This window comes from Lissotriton vulgaris, chromosome 4_1 (assembly GCF_964263255.1).
Source record: "Lissotriton vulgaris chromosome 4_1, aLisVul1.2, whole genome shotgun sequence".
NCBI lineage: Eukaryota > Metazoa > Chordata > Amphibia > Caudata > Salamandridae > Lissotriton > Lissotriton vulgaris.
In genome coordinates this window covers 1,100,156,317-1,100,174,381 of record NC_141691.1, presented here as the reverse complement: position 1 = coordinate 1,100,174,381, position 18,065 = coordinate 1,100,156,317, and the positions used below count along the sequence as shown (strand labels likewise).

General features: G+C 48.6%; 1 protein-coding gene across 1 annotated transcript in view; it reads left to right on the top strand.

Annotated features, from left to right (window-relative positions):
- The first annotated feature begins 340 nt into the window (after positions 1–340).
- NR4A3 (nuclear receptor subfamily 4 group A member 3) overlaps positions 341–18,065 on the top strand; it is a 681,703-nt gene continuing 663,978 nt past the window's right edge. Inside the window, exon 1 of the mRNA XM_086966912.1 lies at positions 341–468. The gene's annotated coding sequence lies outside the window, so the exon portion shown is untranslated. The remainder of the gene's footprint in view (positions 469–18,065) is intronic.

The following is an 18,065-nucleotide window of genomic DNA, read 5'->3' as shown; positions in this document are numbered from 1 at the left end:
TTTTGCACTGAAATGTCAATAAACTGATGTCTAGAAATTTCCCGCTAACTGCTTTTACCCTCATTTCCTATTTTTCGTTAAACATATTTCCTTATTCTGAGTTTGCATGCTTTAAGCACTCATGGCAAGGCTGATTCCTTCTTTACACCAAAGGCCTTAAAAAGGTAATCACCTTATTTTTCACTGAATACACCTTAGTGTTCTTGGGGCGAACATAACTTTCAATGGAGAAAGACAAGCTGTCCTTTATTGTCAAAGAAATACCATATAAAGAAACGAAGCAATCCACAAGTGAGTGATGATAATTTCTTTGTGCTTTTCTAGCAGATTCCACCACGGAACCGTGCTCGCACCTTCCAACTTCTTCAATTTCTGAAATTCTTGAGACGGCCAGGCCTCCTCAGATACGAACAACTCCAGCAAGCCGGCGAGCTACCAGCACCATTCAGCAAGCAAGATACCGCCCAGGTAACGCAAGCAGCCATCTTAAGACTTTGTCTTGCCTGTTAATGTAGAGACCCGCCGTCCCTATTCTGCTAATCATTAACTAAAACAAGACTTACTTTTCTCTACACTAAATGTTCTCTGTTAAATCCTTATGTGGTCATTGGTACCCATTACATTAATTTATCTGATACATTCTCTGCCAACAGCTCTTGTCATTGGGCATTTGCTTTCAGTTGCTTTGTTTTTTAAATATTCATAAAAGGTGTTCTCACTTTTGAAATACTTTTCATAAAACCATTTTCAAGTTGTCTTGCATCATTTTAATTACTCTATGCTTACTTAGGCCACATCACGCTTTTGAGGATATTTTCAGGAGCCTGAACATTTAAAAGGATTTTATATAGTGCAAAAGTTCTAAAAGATGGTATCTAGAGTGTTTTAAAAGCAAAAACTTGCTATTTGGCAAAAGAAAAATATCATATGTGTTAAAACATTTTAATATACAGAAAAAGATAAACTACTACTTTCTGCGCAGAGAAATACAGTTTTTGGTGAGCTTATGTAAGCCATGAGGGAAACACCCTCTACGCAGGTACCACCGCTAAACTCCAGAAGAAACTCCAACGAATCCAAAACGCCTCAGCCAGGCTCATATTAGACATCCCACGCAACGAACACATCTCTGGTCACCTTAAAGACCTCCACTGGCTACCCGTCAATAAGAGGATCACTTTCCGACTGCTTACCCACGCACACAAATCACTCTACGACATCGGACCAGATTGCCTCAACTCTCGACTGTCCTTCTACACCCCCTCCCGCCAACTACGTTCTTCCAGCCAAGCCTTCGCCACTGTACCTCGCATCAACAAGACCACCATGGGAGGCAGATCCTTTTCATACCTGGCTGCTAAAACATGGAACTCACTCCCTGCTTACCTTCGCCTCACCCAGAACCACCTAGCGTTCAGAAAGCAGCTTAAAACGTGGATATTTGACAAATAATCCTCCTCCCCTTCCTAAGCGCCTTGAAACCCTCTGGGTATGTAGTGCGCTATACAAATTTTATGACTTGACTGACTTGACATGTGAAGAACTTGCTGTTGCTGAATCCAGCCAAAAGTTCTGGTTTTGGTTTCTTCCAGCAGGGCAGAATCCTGTATCCAATGAAAATGTATGTTGGTGGTACATTCAATGCACGCATGGCAAAAACATAAAAATGCCCCCTTCGACTGAGAGCTAAATGGAATTTGGGCCTCTGCCAGATATGCCATTACCAGACCTATGAGAATGAGATGAACCGTCTGTGGCAATTTCTTAACTATCGCTGCAAAGAATCAATGTTAAAAGTTGGGATTATATAGGTGATTTTGATCAGTTAACAATTTGTGACTGGTATGCAATAGAAGGTGTTAAAAGTGTGTAATATGATTCAAATATCATAAATCATAGCCAGATGGTGGTTTTGCCTACATTTTAATATCTCTTTGTTAACATTCCAAAACCCCTCAACCAAACCTTTTTTAATACAATGCGCTCTATATTGATATCCATGGTGTGAGTGGGTCGCCAGGCGTGGGTGTCTTGGGAACTCCTGACATTGCCATTGACTCAGGGCAGGCTGGGGCTATTGATTTCCAGCTGTAGGCTTACTTCTCGCAAGCTCAATTCTTCCAGTATTGGTTCCATCCTGTCCCGTTTCAGCTGCATGTGGCGTTTGAGCTTGATGTGGAGGCACCAGTGCCTCTCTGGGCGGCAGTTACGGGCCCTACCGATATTCTGCGAGACAGCGTTGATACGGTTGAAACTTTGAGGTGAGCGTGAGACAGGCTTTGAGATAGAGCTCATCTGCAAATATTATATGCCCCATCCATCTCCCTAGCGCATCACCCCATGATCCCTGCGATGTCGGAGGGCGCCAGCAGATGAACAGCCAGAAACTTGGGACTGCATACATTTGCAGATCTATACCTTGAGGACACATTCAGATCCCCGCCGGGAACAACGGAGGGGAGGGCCGGGATCTTCTCGGAGTGGTTTCTTTATTATAAAGTCAGGGCATCCTGCAGGCAAATACCACGACTTTCCCCTCTCACCCACCCATATTGATTGCACTAGAAAACATAATTCAGACTGCCTCCCCCCGGAGACTCGTAACGCTCCTGTACAGTAACATGCAGCACACTGCTCCCCTAACTGCTCCGAAAGCTCTCCAAGGCTGGAATTCGGAGCTTCACAATCAGTTAATGGAAGAACAGTGGGTTTTCTGTTGTAGCCAACTTACTATGCTTTCTCCTAATTACAAACTACGCTTAATTAATTTCAAATACATCCATCGTCTTTACAGACCTCCTGCCCAGTGGCACCGCATACGGATTAGGACAGATGATCGCTACTGAAGATGGTGGCTTTGCACCGGCCACGTACCTGCATGTGGCATGGAGCTGCCCCCCCCCCCCTGCTATCTTACTGGGCTGCGATTTTTGACACCGTTCATGATATAATTGGTACATCTAACAACCCCGACCCAATTGTTGAATTACTAGGTTATGTAATAGGACCTGGATCCCCCGGCATGCTCCCCACTCCCTCCAGATGACTTGACAACCCACATTAAAATCATTGACAGAGATTTCTGTGGGTGTAAAACGGCCATGTTTAATATTTGACATTTCATAAACATGACAAGGCATTTCCAATTCATTATTTACAGTTATCAACACAACTTTATTCTTGACTTTCCAGATCTTCTTCAGCAAGATTTTAATCCTGCAGCACTAAGGGGCTTTCCAGCTCGCATCTTCCATGCAGAGCATCACCCAAGGCAGGGTGCAACCCACCTGCGCACATGAGGAGTGGGCCCCAAACCTCTGATCCTTGTCCGCCCTCTCCCGGGGCCCACCCTCAGACGCCCCGGCTGACTAGGGACCCAGGAGGCTCGTAACCTGTCGCCCTAGCCTCCCCAGCCGGGGCCATATTTTCCAGCGGAGAGCTTACTGTCTCCCCCCTCAGTGCTGGCCTAGGGAGTACGGAAGGCGGACTCCCGTCCAATCCGTCGGTCAATTTTACTGTTCCAAGGTCTTTCTACCGCCACCAGGGTGACCCGGGCCCACAGGTCCGTCACCTTCCCCAACTGCGCTTTGAATGAAAGACCTCACTACTCTAATCCAGGTATCTGTACCAATGTCTGCTAACTGCATGCCATCTTTCTGGTACATCCCCTCACCGGAGACCATTCGGAGTGGAATAACCCAAGCGGCCCTTCACTGAGCACAACCTGGCCCATTCCTCCTTTGTACCGCCTCACCATGGACGATAACTGCCCTTCATCCTTGTGATACCTCACCTCACTGGATACCATTTGGTGCGGAATGTGACACAAGCAGCCCTTCACTGAGCACAACCTGGCCAATCCCCCCTTTTTGTCACCTCACCGAGACATTCCAGGCTCTTGCCCGCACTCAGGAGCTGCCTGCCTTACCACCGCAACTCCGTCCCATTCAAGCCCACCGGCTTCACCACTCGCTGCTGGCATAGTCGCATCCTAGCGTGACGTACGAACGAGTGCCCCAGTACCCACACTGTCCTTACGGGCATTCTACTGAACAGGAGAGAAATAGAAAAGTCAAGCATGGTCATTGGCAAATTATCAGCATTCTTGTCACACTTATGACTGTCGGAAGACCAGCGCCAACCCTATTCGCCCGTGCTGTTTGGTACACTAATGAACCGGAGAGACATGGAAAAGTCAGGCATAGTCACAAGCAAATTGCGGGCATCATTTAACAGCCACCCAGGCTTGATATGTAGGGGAAACAAGCCGATCACCAGAGTCCCACCTTCCTCATAGTGTCAGGTGCCGAGCCTGCCCTTGCCGCTCCCAACTGCCGCCCCTCTTCTAAGAGAATCAACTGGGACCGTCAGCTCCTTCATGGCCAATCTTTTGGCCCCAACAAATAGGGGACCTGCTGCCGTACAGTGGTGCCAGTAGGGCACTCAGGACCCTCCACCGGCAGGGACTGGCTTGTGTCACTCAAGGATAAGCAATGTACTACTACCATCATCCTACTGGTCATAAAGTACAATGCATATATGAACAGTATTATAAAGTAGTACTGTAACAGCATTATATGGTCTCCAAGTCACAGGTTGCTTAAAAACCCTTGAAATCCATACAAGCTAAAAGCTGGCTAAAAACACTCAACCAGTGCTTCTGAAATACGCCTACGCCGGTGAACCCCCCTAAGTGTAGCACAAGGGAAGGGATAAGTGAGGGGTAGCTTCTGTTTATTAATTCCCTGCCAAGAGCCTTTCCAAGGATTCCTTACGTGTTTAATCAGCTCCGTACCTTTGGTCTAGCATGGAGGAGGCCTTGTATCTTTTCTTTGGAACTTGATTACCCAGCACCTCCGCAATGGTAAACTCGAAATACTGCGCTGGATTTCTCGGCCCAAGAAAAGACTGCATCTCTCAGCGCGACAGATGAAGGGTCGGCTTCCCTTGGCCCTTGCAACTGCAAGGCGTCAGGCACGTAGTTAGTTGATCTGCTCCTAAACCCAGAGTGCCTGTCTGGGTAAATCTGGGCATATTGCTACCATGAAGGGGCCGAGTTTGACCTGTGAATGGACTTAATAACGTTGTATAAGGACTCAATCCTCTACAACCCCATGATTACCTAGGTAAAATAGCATACCGACAAGGGGAAGTCCTGAGCTGCTGAAGGCAGGTTTCTTCCAAGAAACCGTCATTGATTCTTGGGGCTTCGTTGCCGTAGTGTAGTAATGAGGTCTACGCGGTGTAAGGTTCCAGAACATTTAATAGGTTCAATTCAACATAGGTGCTCCCAGCTTGACAGGATCGTAACAAATCAACATTCTACTGCTGCCTTCAAGTGACAGCACGGGCCATACCAAGTGGGAAGGAAGCGGGAGGGGGGAACAGGGGGGAGTGGGAGGTACCAAGTGCAAAGTTACAACACATCATCCTCCCTAGGGAGACAAAAGGGGAAAGGCAAGGGACAGCTGTAAGGGGGAGTGGAGAGGAGGAAGGAGTGGGGAAAGGAGAGAGAGGAAGAGAGAAAATAAGAGAGTGAAAGACAGTTGAGCATAGAGGGAAGAGATAACTGCAAATACGCTAACAGAAAAAGCAGAGGGTCCAACACAGAAGACCTAAGCCCCGGTGAGAACCTGGGACATCTAGAAGGATGAACCCAAAGCCTCTACCAAAACTGGCAGAGGACCACTTTAAACGAGATAAACACTTTAAACGAGATAAACAGTCTCTGTGAGGGCGGGGTGGAGAAATCCAGGGACGGGAGGGAGGTTGCCTGAAACTCTATCTACTCTTCACCCCCCGTTCCTACCAACCGTAAAAATGACTAGGAATCCCCTTAATCTCCCGGTTATATCTGATGGAGAAGGGTAAAACATGGGCTGGACACACCAACTCCCCGTCCACCCTGAACCCCTAAATTCTTAACAAGAGACTGTGAGACATAATGCTCTTAATAATACGAGTGTCTGTGCTCAAGGAAATAATGTAGACACTGGTAAGAAATCACTACCCCATAGTCATAGCCCGAGGGGCCAACACTTCAGGCTTCTAGTTATACTCAGTAAGATGTCACATGTGGTATAACTGTAAACAAGGGTTATAGTTCTGTGATGGCCAACCCAAAGTCAAACTTCTAGTAATCCTCAGTTCAAAATGACACAGGAGGTATTACTGTCAACGAGAGTTATTAGTTCTGTGGTGGCCAACCAAATGTCCTGGCCTTAATCCAAAGTGGAAACACGGACTGCCCAGGCGGATGCTGCAGGGTAAATGATTCCTAGAACTCCTGCTTTTCCGCTATGCCCGTCAGCTACCAGTCACTTCCTAAGTTTAGTTCGAGGAGTGAGAATTGCACCTGATGGTGTGCCTCTTTACCCTCCTCCACTGTCTCCTCTTAAACTTCTGGACACCTGGGAACTCTTTTACTATTGTGCTCCAGACTTCTCTCCCTCGTATCATCACCTCCATCCAGGTGAGTGTTAATAACTTTAAGATCTTTTCCTTGGGTAGTTTCCTGGACCAGACCGCACTGCGCCTGCGCCTAGTAAGACCACAGACCTCATACACCTTTTCATCTTCGTTGTCTGGTCTAGTCCATCCTCCCACTTCGGATCTCTTTCCATACTCAGCACCTGATCCTCTGAACATGTGTTCATTCCATGTAACTTCATGCCACTCTCTCCAAAAATTGTGTCGAATAGGATTACACTTTTCCTCCTTTACTCCTTTAGTTGGAGTTACCTTACATTTTCCTTTACTAACAAATTCATTTTCTTTTTTCCTAACTTCTTCACTTTTTTCCTTCACAGATTCCTTGCTTATATTCTTTCTCCTTTCAAGTCCTCTATATGTACCTTGTTTTACTTTGAGTTTGTCCATAACCACATTTTTTCTCCATTCCACTCTCCAAGCAGTTCCTTTCCATGCCACTTCACCCTTATATGGTGGTTTCCTTTCTTTTAACCACTCAAACCTGGCTATTTGTGTACTGTTGATTCTCACCAGATTACTCCTGTGTTCATTGCTTTCTAGGTATATCATCAATCTTAATTTCTTTTGTTCCTCCCCTCTCAGATCGGAGGGTTCATTTTCTGTGATGTAAATCGTTTTCCTTGTACTTCTTTCCTTGTATCTCCATTCCAACTCTTTGCCCCCTGTTATGTTATTGTCATCACCTATGTACGTTTTAAGGGATATGTTGGTCTCTTTGAGTTCAAATCCAAAAGCTTCAGTTAACTTACTTTTCCACAAACTCGTGCTCACCGTAGAATAATGTGACACAGAATCAGCGACAATATCAATTTCACTTCCTCCAAAGTTGATAGTACACACAGGGTTAACTTTACTCATGTTCATCCCCACTTTTTCATCCTTGTCATCCCTGATAACTTCGTACCTTTGTACATCACGAGACATCACTTGCGTATAATGATCCACTGTATTTTCCATAACTTCTTCTTCTTCTTATTATTATTATTATTATTATTATTATTATTATTATATGAAATTTGTAATGCGCTTCTTCACCGACATTCCTTCCTGCTCCCTCTTGGTCCTTCTTTTCAATGTTAATGTAGACTTCTTCCCCTCCTGCACCTAATCTATTCAACAATATTTCCACCTTATCATTGGGAAGTAATGGTTTTTCCTCATTTTCTATTATAGCTACAAAATTACGAAAATATTCCTTCCACTCTTCCCTTGTATTTGTAGTAATACCATCCCTTTCAAAAATTGGCTCCTGTGGAGATAAGTTATACCTTTTGTTTATTTCCATGTTAATTTTTTTTGCTATAAAACCAGATTAATAGAACACAACCACTAAGTTTCTCTCGGTACTATGTTACTAGCGATGCACGCAATAGGTGAAAAGTGTAGGTAAACTAAATTCACTTAATTTCACCCAGCGCGATGGCGTGATTGCTCCGGAGCACAGTTGTAATTCACCTTAAGTAGCTCCAAAAAATAAAAAAATTATATCCAAAGATAGCCCAAAATAATTTTGCTTAGTACCTATAACAGCTTTTTTTTTTTTCAACTCCCTGTATTATTCCCCTTTCCTTTGAAGTTTGACAAAAATACTTGTTTCCAGAAATTCCTACCTTTTATTGACTTTACTCATTCCTGTATATCCTTTTAAACTTTATACACTCGACTGGTGAAATTTGAGATTAGATTCCCTTAAGGACATAACACGCGCATTTAATTAGCAAACCCAATAGGTGTCTTCCTCACTCAAAATGGCCGTTAGACGCAAATACGTTATGACGTTTTCTCTTGACTGAACGCTGGAGATCAGAGAGGAAACTCAATTGAAACGCTTGAAGTGTCACCTTCCACTTTTCCTTCCCTTAATTTCGATTATTACACTTCAATGTTTTTTTTTTTTTGTTGCTCCACTTCGTCACGTTATTATTTGAAGCCTCTATAATTTTCTTATCAAGCACATTCTCGCTCTTGTTCAGTTAAAATCTCAGAGGGAAAACGTCTGCTATGATGCCAATTATGCACCGCCTTTTAATGTAATTATTCCATGAGCATTGCCCTCGCGCTGCGTGTTAGAGTGTTGAATACTCAAAGTCTCTTTACCACCACATCTGTTATGATACCAATTATGCACCGCTTTTAATGTAATTGTTCCATGAGCATTGACCTCGCGCTGCTTGTCAAAATGTTGAATACTCAAAGTCTCTTAACCACCACACGCTCTCCTACGCGCTTGGCTGCTTCTGTTCTTGTTTATTTTCAAATCAAATCAGCCTTTGTAATCTTTAAGTTCTCCATAGGGTGGCTCCCCCTCGCGCTCAGCCGTGCCTCACAAAAATTCAAAATGCGGTTTCAGAGAATAGATCGCTCCCTGCCCCACTCACTTCTCCTCCTCCCTGCCACAATGACTCACCAATTTGCCTTTAGTAGGTACTAGTGTGCGTAAGCTCAGGGTCTTCTTATTCCCTTCAGTCGACACTCTCTGATGCTGCTTTTCTGCTACGGTGTAGTTAAATTCCTACGCATAGCACTGAGGAGAGTTACACTTCTTTCCTTCCGGCATTTTACACAACCAAGGGAAACCGCCACTAAATTGTGCTTCACTTCCCCGTAACACAGTTGAATTGTCATGCGCTGAACTGTTCTTACTGGAGATTTTCACACGCTTTAATGCTTAAAATGGCCTCACGGTGGCAGTGCCTTCTCCAAATTGGTATCGAGTTTGCGCTGTAGACTTGATGAGAATATTATAAAATGTGACGGAACTTTGGCTGCACTCAGAAAAACTGAGGAGAGTTACATTTCAAACGCTAATTGCGCTGATTCACCTCAATATCACTTGCGGAAACAGAGAACACTGGATACTCTTGCCTCGCTCACTTTTCAACTCAGTCACCAAGGCTCAATTTATAAAGTTCAAACACGGCGTCAACGATTTCAAATACGTTCCCCGCTCCGCTCAGCTCTCCTCACTAAGCTGAAACTGCTCACCTCACGGACTTTCGCCTTTTCCAGAGCTCATACTTGGGTCTTACTCCTCTCAACTTTTCATTTTCACACGGACTGCCCAAGGTAAATCATCAATTCATTTCTTCATATTTTCTTATTCCTCGTCCAAGCTCATACAATTCCAGGGGAGAGCACCGCACTGACCCTGGCTCAGCTCCGTTTCCCTCATCGCCAAAAATGTAGTAATGAGGTCTACGCGGTGTAAGGTTCCAGAACATTTAATAGGTTCAATTCAACATAGGTGCTCCCAGCTTGACAGGATCGTAACAAATCAACATTCTACTGCTGCCTTCAAGTGACAGCACGGGCCATACCAAGTGGGAAGGAAGCAGGAGGGGGAACAGGGGGGAGCGGGAGGTACCAAGTGCAAAGTTACAACACGTAGCCCTGCCGTATTTTGGTCTGCATAGGCTCAGTCCGAATAAGATCATGATTTCTATGTCTACATAAGGTTATGATACTCTATACCTATATAAAAGGCATGAATCGGGGGGAAAAACCACTAGGGTCCTAGATTCCTTCACAACACTAGTACAATCCTCCTATCCTGAGGCCACCCCCTCTGGGATGGGTGGGTATCCGCCCTCCTGCAAACACATTCTAAGTCTGTGCCATTACCCAAGATCAAAGCACTATTTGAAAATAAACCTCCTGCCCCTAAGGCACCCTTTTAAGACGATATGTCATCTGACCGTCTGCGTTGACAGTCGGAACGCCTGGCGGTACTCAGAGAGTACCGCCCCTGCACTCTTCAGTGTTGGTGATCGAGGCCCTCCTCCACCTGCAGGTTTCCCTGCGCCTCATCCCTGGTGGTCCAGTGGACCTCTGTCTCCTTTCTTTCTTTCTGCTCCTTCACTCGTTTTTCTCCCCTTTCTATCTTTCACCTTTCTGCACCTCTGCTTTTTTGCGCCTTATTTCTGCCCATTCTCCCTTTCTCTCCCTCTGCTCCTTCACTCGTTTTCACTCGTTTTTTTCCCCTTTCTATCTTTCACCTTGCTGCACCTCTGCTCTTTTGTGCCTTATTTCTGCCCATTTTCCCTTTCTCTCCCTCTGCTCCTTCACTCGTTTTCACTCGTTTTTTTCCCCTTTCTATCTTTCACCTTTCTGCTCTTTTCTAAATCTCTGCTCTTTTGTGCCTTATTTCTGCTTATTTTCCCTTTTTTCTTTATCCCTTCTTTCCTCCCTTTACCTTTCCCCGCCCCTGCTGCCCCCGCGGCCCCTCCCCCCCCAGCACGACCGGCCCAATCCAGCTCCCCTCCCCGCCTCCCAGCTGTCCAGCCCTCCCCGACCCCTACTTAATGGCGGCCACTGCGGGGACAGGCGAACAAGACCACTGACTGACTCATTGTCAGTGAAATTGCTCTCCCACCCTCGCAGCTCCACCATTAAGTGAGGTGCCCCTGCCCCTGCACTCTTCAGTGTTGGTGATCGAGGCCCTCCTCCACCCGCAAGTTTCCCTGCGCCTCATCCCTGGTGGTCCAGTGGACCTCTGTCTCCTTTCTTTCTTTCTGCTCCTTCACTCGTTTTTCTCCCCTTTCTATCTTTCACCTTTCTGCACCTCTGCTCTTTTGCGCCTTATTTCTGCCCATTCTCCCTTTCTCTCCCTCTGCTCCTTCACTCGTTTTCACTCGTTTTTTTCCCCTTTCTATCTTTCACCTTTCTGCACCTCTGCTCTTTTGTGCCTTATTTCTGCCCATTTTCCCTTTCTCTCCCTCTGCTCCTTCACTCGTTTTCACTCGTTTTTTTACCCTTTCTATCTTTCACCTTTCTGCTCTTTTCTGCATCTCTGCTCTTTTGTGCCTTATTTCTGCTTATTTTCCCTTTTTTCTTCATCCCTTCTTTCCTCCCTTTACCTTTCCCCGCCGCTGCTGCCCCCGCGGCCCCTCCCCCCACCTGCACGACCGGCCCAATCCAGCTCCCCTCCCCGCCTCCCAGCTGTCCAGCCCTCCCCGACCCCTACTTAATGGTGGCCGCGGGCTGCGGGCGCGCCGCTGGTGCACCGAAGGCGCGTCAAAGGCAAGCACGTCTGCGCCCGTCTGCGACCCGTCCGCAACCAGCACCAGGAACCCTGGACCTCCGCCCCGCCAACGCTACGACCCAGCAGCACTCCACGCACTCAACCCAGGCTGCAACAACAACTGCAAGCTAGCATCACCAGCCGACACCCATGGACCCTTCAGCTGTCACCGCTGGCGGCACACCTGCAGCACCGCCAAGAACACGGATCCAGCACAACCCGCCCACAAGAACACAACCGAACCAAAGACACTGCAATGCATCCTCCTCAACGTCCGATCCCTCCACAAACACGCAACAGAAATCTGGGATCTCCTCGACAGCACCACCCCAGACGTAGCATTCTTCACCGAAACCTGGACCAACACCACCTCGGGACCGGACATCGCCATCGCCATCCCCCAAGGATACAAGATCTCCAGGAAGGACCGCCCCATCCACCCAGGAGGAGGAATCGCCATCGTCCACAAATCCAGCCTCCGCCTGAGCACACTCCCTGACGAGTACACAGCACTGATGGAACACCTTCACTTCAAGATACTGGCCAGCCCCACCGCCGCCCTCCGAGGAACCCTCATCTACCGACCCCCTGGACCCCGCGGACCCTTCGACAACTCCATCACGGACATTATCTCCCCGCAGGCCATCGCATCCACCAACTACACCCTGCTGGGAGACCTCAACTTCCACCTCGACAATCAACTGGACCCCAACACCACATCCCTCCTGGACAACCTCCACAACATTGGACTCCGCCAGATCGTGACCGAGCCCACGCACTCAGCAGGACACACCCTCGACCCCCTTTTCACTACAGGAAACTCCATCACCTTCAGCCACACCACCAAACTCCCATGGACCGACCATCGTTGCGTCCACTTCACCTTCAGAACACCCACCATCCACAGACACCAGCACCTGCTTCCACAAAGAAACTGGACCAAAATCACCGATGACCAGCTCACCTCCTCACTCAACAACTCCACCCCAACCATCGCGGAAAACGATGACCCCAACACCGCAGTCCGAACCCTGCATAGATGGATCTCGGACAGCACCAACACCATAGCCCCCCTCAAGAAAAACAATACCTGTGCCAAGAAAGCCAGATGGTTTCCCACCGAACTTCGAGAGTCCAGGCGCACATGCCGCCGCCTTGAAAAGGCCTGGAGAAACACCAAATCCATAGAAGCCCACAACAACTTCAGAGCCGCCACCAACGCCCACCATCAACTCATCAGAGAAACGAGGAAAAAAGCGATTGAAGACAGAATCTCCACCCACGCACACAACAGCAAGGAACTCTTCAGCATCATCAAGGAGTTCGTCCAACCCACCAGCGAGTCTACCGACATCCCTCCCTCACAAGACCTCTGCGACAAACTCAGCATCTTTTTCCACCACAAAATCAAGAGCATCTACGACAACTTCGACGAAGACAACCAACACACTGAACCCTCACCAACCACCCCAACACCCGGAAACCAGCGATTGATGACTGGACAGCCCTCACCACCGAAGACACACTGAAGACAATGAAGTCAATCCACTCAGGGGCCCCCACGGACCCCTGCCCCCACCACATCTTCAACAGAGCCGCCAACACCATCGCACCCATGCTCCGCCAAACCATCAACCGCTCCCTGGCGACCGCCTCGTTCCCCGACGACTGGAAATACGCCGAGGTCAACCCCCTCCTAAAGAAACCCTCAGCGGACCCCACCGACCTCAAAAACTACAGACCCATCTCCCTGCTCCCGTTCCCAGCGAAAGTCATCGAGAAAGCCATCAACAGCCAACTCGCCACATTCATTGAAGAACACAACATCCTCGACTCCTCCCAATCCGGCTTCAGAAAAAACCACAGTACGGAAACCGCCCTCCTCGCCGCAACAGACGACATCCGCACCTTACTGCACAAAGGAGAAACAGTAGCCCTCATCCTCCTCGACCTATCAGCGGCGTTCGACACAGTGTCCCACCGCACCCTAATACGCAGACTCTACGATGCAGGAATCCAGGACAAGGCCCTCGACTGGATCTGCTCCTTCCTCTCCGGCAGGACGCAGCGGGTCAGACTCCCCCCTTTCCTCTCGGACCCCACACCGATCACCTGCGGAGTCCCCCAGGGCTCCTCCCTCAGCCCGACGCTCTTCAACGTCTACATGGCTCCACTTGCCCCCATCGTCAGAACCTACGGACTCAACATCGTGTCATATGCAGACGACACCCAGCTCATCCTCTCCCTATCCAACGAGCCCAACACCGCCAGATGCAACTTTCGAGAAGGCATGGAAGCCGTCGCCAAATGGATGAAAAACAGCTGCCTTCAACTAAACACCAATAAAACAGAAGTACTCATCATGGGCCCAAACCCCGACGCCTGGATCGACACCTGGTGGCCCACCGCCCTCGGAAACCCGCCAACCCCCACAGACCACGCACGCAACCTGGGAATCATCCTGGACTCCGAGCTCAAAATGGACCGCCAGATCAACTCTGTCTCATCTTCCTGCTTCCACACCCTCCGCCTCCTTCGTAAGACCTTCAAATGGATCCCCCTCAAACACCGAAAGACAGTCACTCACGCCCTGGTCACCAGCAGACTCGACTACGGCAACGCACTCTACGCCGGAATAAACAAAAACCTCATCCGTAAGCTACAGAACATCCAGAACGCCGCCGCAAGACTGGTCCTCAACCTGCCAAAACACTGCCACATCTCCCAGCACCTGCGCACACTCCACTGGCTCCCCGTTGAGGCGAGAATCACCTTTAAGATGCTCACCCACGCATACAAGGCCCTCCACAGCACCGGACCAGCATACCTGAACAGCCGCACCCCAAAGGACCCTACGATCAGCCCAGCTTTCCTACGCCGTGGTCCCCCGCACCAGAAAGACCAAATCGGGAGGCCGCTCCTTCTCCTTCCTCGCGGCCAAAGCATGGAACGCCCTTCCGCTCCACCTCAGACAGACAACATCGCTCCCCATCTTCGCAAGAAACCTCAAAACCTGGCTCTTCGACAGACCCCCTCCCTGATGGAATGGAACCTGCACCCCCCCACCCTCCCCACCCCTAGCGCCTTGAGACCCTTACGGGTGAGTAGTCGCGCTTTAACAAACTCCTGATTGATTGAGAGTGAGCTCCAGTAATCGTTTGCACATGAGCCTCCCACGATGCCCTATTTTTTAGCAAGTATGCTAACTGTCCGTCAAGAAAAAAAGGGGGGGGGGAGCCCGATATGCTCCCTGCCCAGATGCATACCTGCGTAAGGCCCCCTTCACCCCCCCTAGCAGCAGACGGTGCGAGTAAGCCCAGACCTGAGCACTGTGCCGGCTGCTCCCCCTATCCTAGAGGGCCTTGCCAAGCGGCTACCTTGAGCAGTAAATACCCTGTCCACCCCACCTGTACTGGGCAGAGAACAGACTACCGCAAATCGCGGTGCCCACTTCAGCTAGCGCCTATCAATAATCACCTGTACTGGATAAGCACACTGCTAATACTAATATCGCCTTCCGCAGTAAATAGAGATACCACTGGCAGCACTGAGCCGTAAATTCCCTTCTCCGCGACTGTAAGTACCACACGCCATTCGCAGTACACAGTAAGGAACCTGCCCCCACTGAACACTAAATATAGTGCAAATGCTGCTAGCACCCCGCAGGTACATTGTATCAGTGCCTACCTTCTCCGTCCCGCACCAGTACAGGCCCGAGTCCTCCTCTTTGAGGCCTGTGATGGTCACTGTGAATATGCGAACTTTGTGATTGTCTTTGATGGTAAACCGCCCCTTCGTCACTTCCTCCTCGGATCCTGAGCTTTGTAGAATGATGGAGCAGGCGAGCCAATCAGCTCCTTTGCACCAGTAATGCTTGTACTTTACAAACCTCCGTGCGTATCGACAGTGCCCAGCGAGGGGCTCTCCTGAGACACCCGTCACCTCTTCAACATATTTTCCAGCAGCTCCGAATACATCTGCACATAACATCAACGCCAGAACTGTGACAGTCCTCATGGTGCTGCCTCTCTTCAGTGGTGCACTCTGTCCCTCTTTTTTCTCCTCGCGATCTCTCCTCTGGCAGTCTCTCCCTCTTCATTGGATGAGGCCTGGCAGTCTCTGTCCAGGGCAGCTTCCCGCCTCGTCTCCCAGGTTCTCCTGCAGGTTCCCCTTCTAGTTCCTGATAACGCGACTTCAGTGTGAGCCCTGCTCGATGGGCAGCAAGGACTATGCACAGCGGTGTATGAGTGTGTCTGTGCTGGGAGGGCGGCTGCTTCCTCTGGTTTCCAACACATCCTGAGCGCCCCAGTGCCGTGTCCAGCGTGGTCTCATTCACATCCTTTTCAGCAGCATCACGCTTCCTTCCTCTACAGTTCTCACAGCTGAAGGGGGCAGTAGCTAATTACACCATCTTCCCTTACACGAATAGAAAGGTACAGGGCCGGCACTAGGCATGGGCAGTATGGGCAGCTGCCCAGGGCCCCACGGCCTTCTAACTGCCACGGGTCCCCCCACGAGTCCACCGTCCTTTTAAAAATGCGCCATTGTACGAATTCCAGATGGACAGCCCTCTCCCTTGGCGTTTGCAGCCACCATACAGCGTGCGAGGCCCAAGGCGGGCCCCCTCACCTGTGCCCTGCTGCCATGGGCTGAAAGGGTAATGTGACTCCTGCATCCCTTTCTGCTGCCGCAGACAGGGCATGGCTGGGTTTCTGGCCGTCCTTTGCCGGCACCTCTTTCTCTTTTCTTAATCGCCCCATCTACATGATAACAGCGGCTAGGCAGATGCTTGAACTGGCATTGGGTGTGAAGTGAGCCCTGCCCCTGCATCAATGTAAAGCAGAGCATCCTGCAGGGCTCACAACACAAAAAAAGTGACCTCATGTCATGATGGGCGCCCCCAACTTTCAATAAAGGGAAAGGGAGAAGAGCAGAAAACGTAGAAAAAGGTTATTATTTTTCTTTTTTTAACAGTTCCGTTTTATTGTATTTTTTTCTCCAAAACAAGCATGTGCATTCAAAAGGAACAAAAAAACAGTTAAACATAAGTAGTAACTCCAGTTGAGTATAAGCTCTTGGTGATTTTTACTTTCATGTAATTTACATGAAACGAAGGAAGAATGAACAATTGGGTGTGTAAACAAATAGAGATGATAACATTCAGATGTGGGGAGGGACAGAGGGGTGACCCCACATCCATCCTGGGCTGGAGTGAATAAACTCTCCAAGATACATCCAAGTTATATAACCCCTCAAGCCACCCACACACCATGCCTTGTTTTATACATCTGAAAAGGTTGCACTACTCCCCGACATCATGTTTGTTCGCATCTGAAATCCCTAATTCTCATGTTCCTGGGTGCATCTTTACGTCTGATGTTCCTCTTTTACTTTTAATAGAGGTATAAAAGGAGAGGCACATCTGAAAGAAGTAAGATCAATAAAAGAAGGGAAGAGGTGGGGGAGATGATAAAATACAACAGAGAGTGGCGATCTGAACATAAGGGGCAAAACAGCTACAAAGAGCAAGACACTTAAGGAAAGGGAGATGGGAAAGAAAGGAGTGATGTGTATGAATGGCAGAATCAACAGGAGAAGGAAAGAGACTTGGTTAGTTACAAGGAATAGCATGCAAAAATGAAAGGTACGATGCTTTGGGAGAGTGGGAGGATGGGCGGGGAAATAATGATGTAAAGTAACACGAGCAGAGGTGTAACACAAAACGATGGGGTCCTGCTCTGCAGAATGTGATAATGGGGCCTGAGACTCCCACATCTCACAGATATTCATTTGGCCCTGGGCTGAATGGGAGCCCCCTGATGGGTTGGGGCCCCCTGAAATCTGTGGGCCCATCTGTGCTGCAGGGGCCTTGTACTGTGTCCTCGCACAAGCGGTGAAGCAAGGTAAGCAGCAGGTGAATAGCAGCGCATGTAGGGGGGAAGCGGAAGCTACAGGGGCAGAAACAGAGCATGGAGAGTAGAGGTGAGAGATAAAACATGAAGAGTAGAGCATGGAGGGGAGAGGTGGACATAAATGGGACAGAACCAGTGAACACAGTTGAGGCTGGAGAGAAAGATGAAAGGTGAAAAGGCAGTGCTTGGATAGGAGAGGTAGATATAAGAAAAGCGGACCATCAGGAGAACTTAAGAGTCACGGAGAGGGGATGGTGAGTGATGAATGTAAGAGGGTAGGACAACAAGGAGCATGTAAGAGGCTCTGGTAGAGAGGCAGGGGAGAGGTATATTATAGAGAGCTAGAACCAGAGGCTGTGAATAGATGAAGGGTTCCACAGGTAGATAAGAGGTGGGTGTAATAGAGGCAGAATTAGTGAGAAAGGTAAGAGACCGTACCAGAGATAAAGTGAAGTGTAGAGTATGGAAGGGAGATGCAGATGTAAGAGAGGAAGAAACAGTGAGACAATGTAAGAGGCAAGGGGTTCAAAGAGGAGACAGACCAGCAAAAAAGCATTAGGAGGGTGAAGGAAGAAATGAGAGGTGAAGGGCAGTACATGGATGGGGCAGGTAGATGTAAGAAAGACGGAACAATCAATACA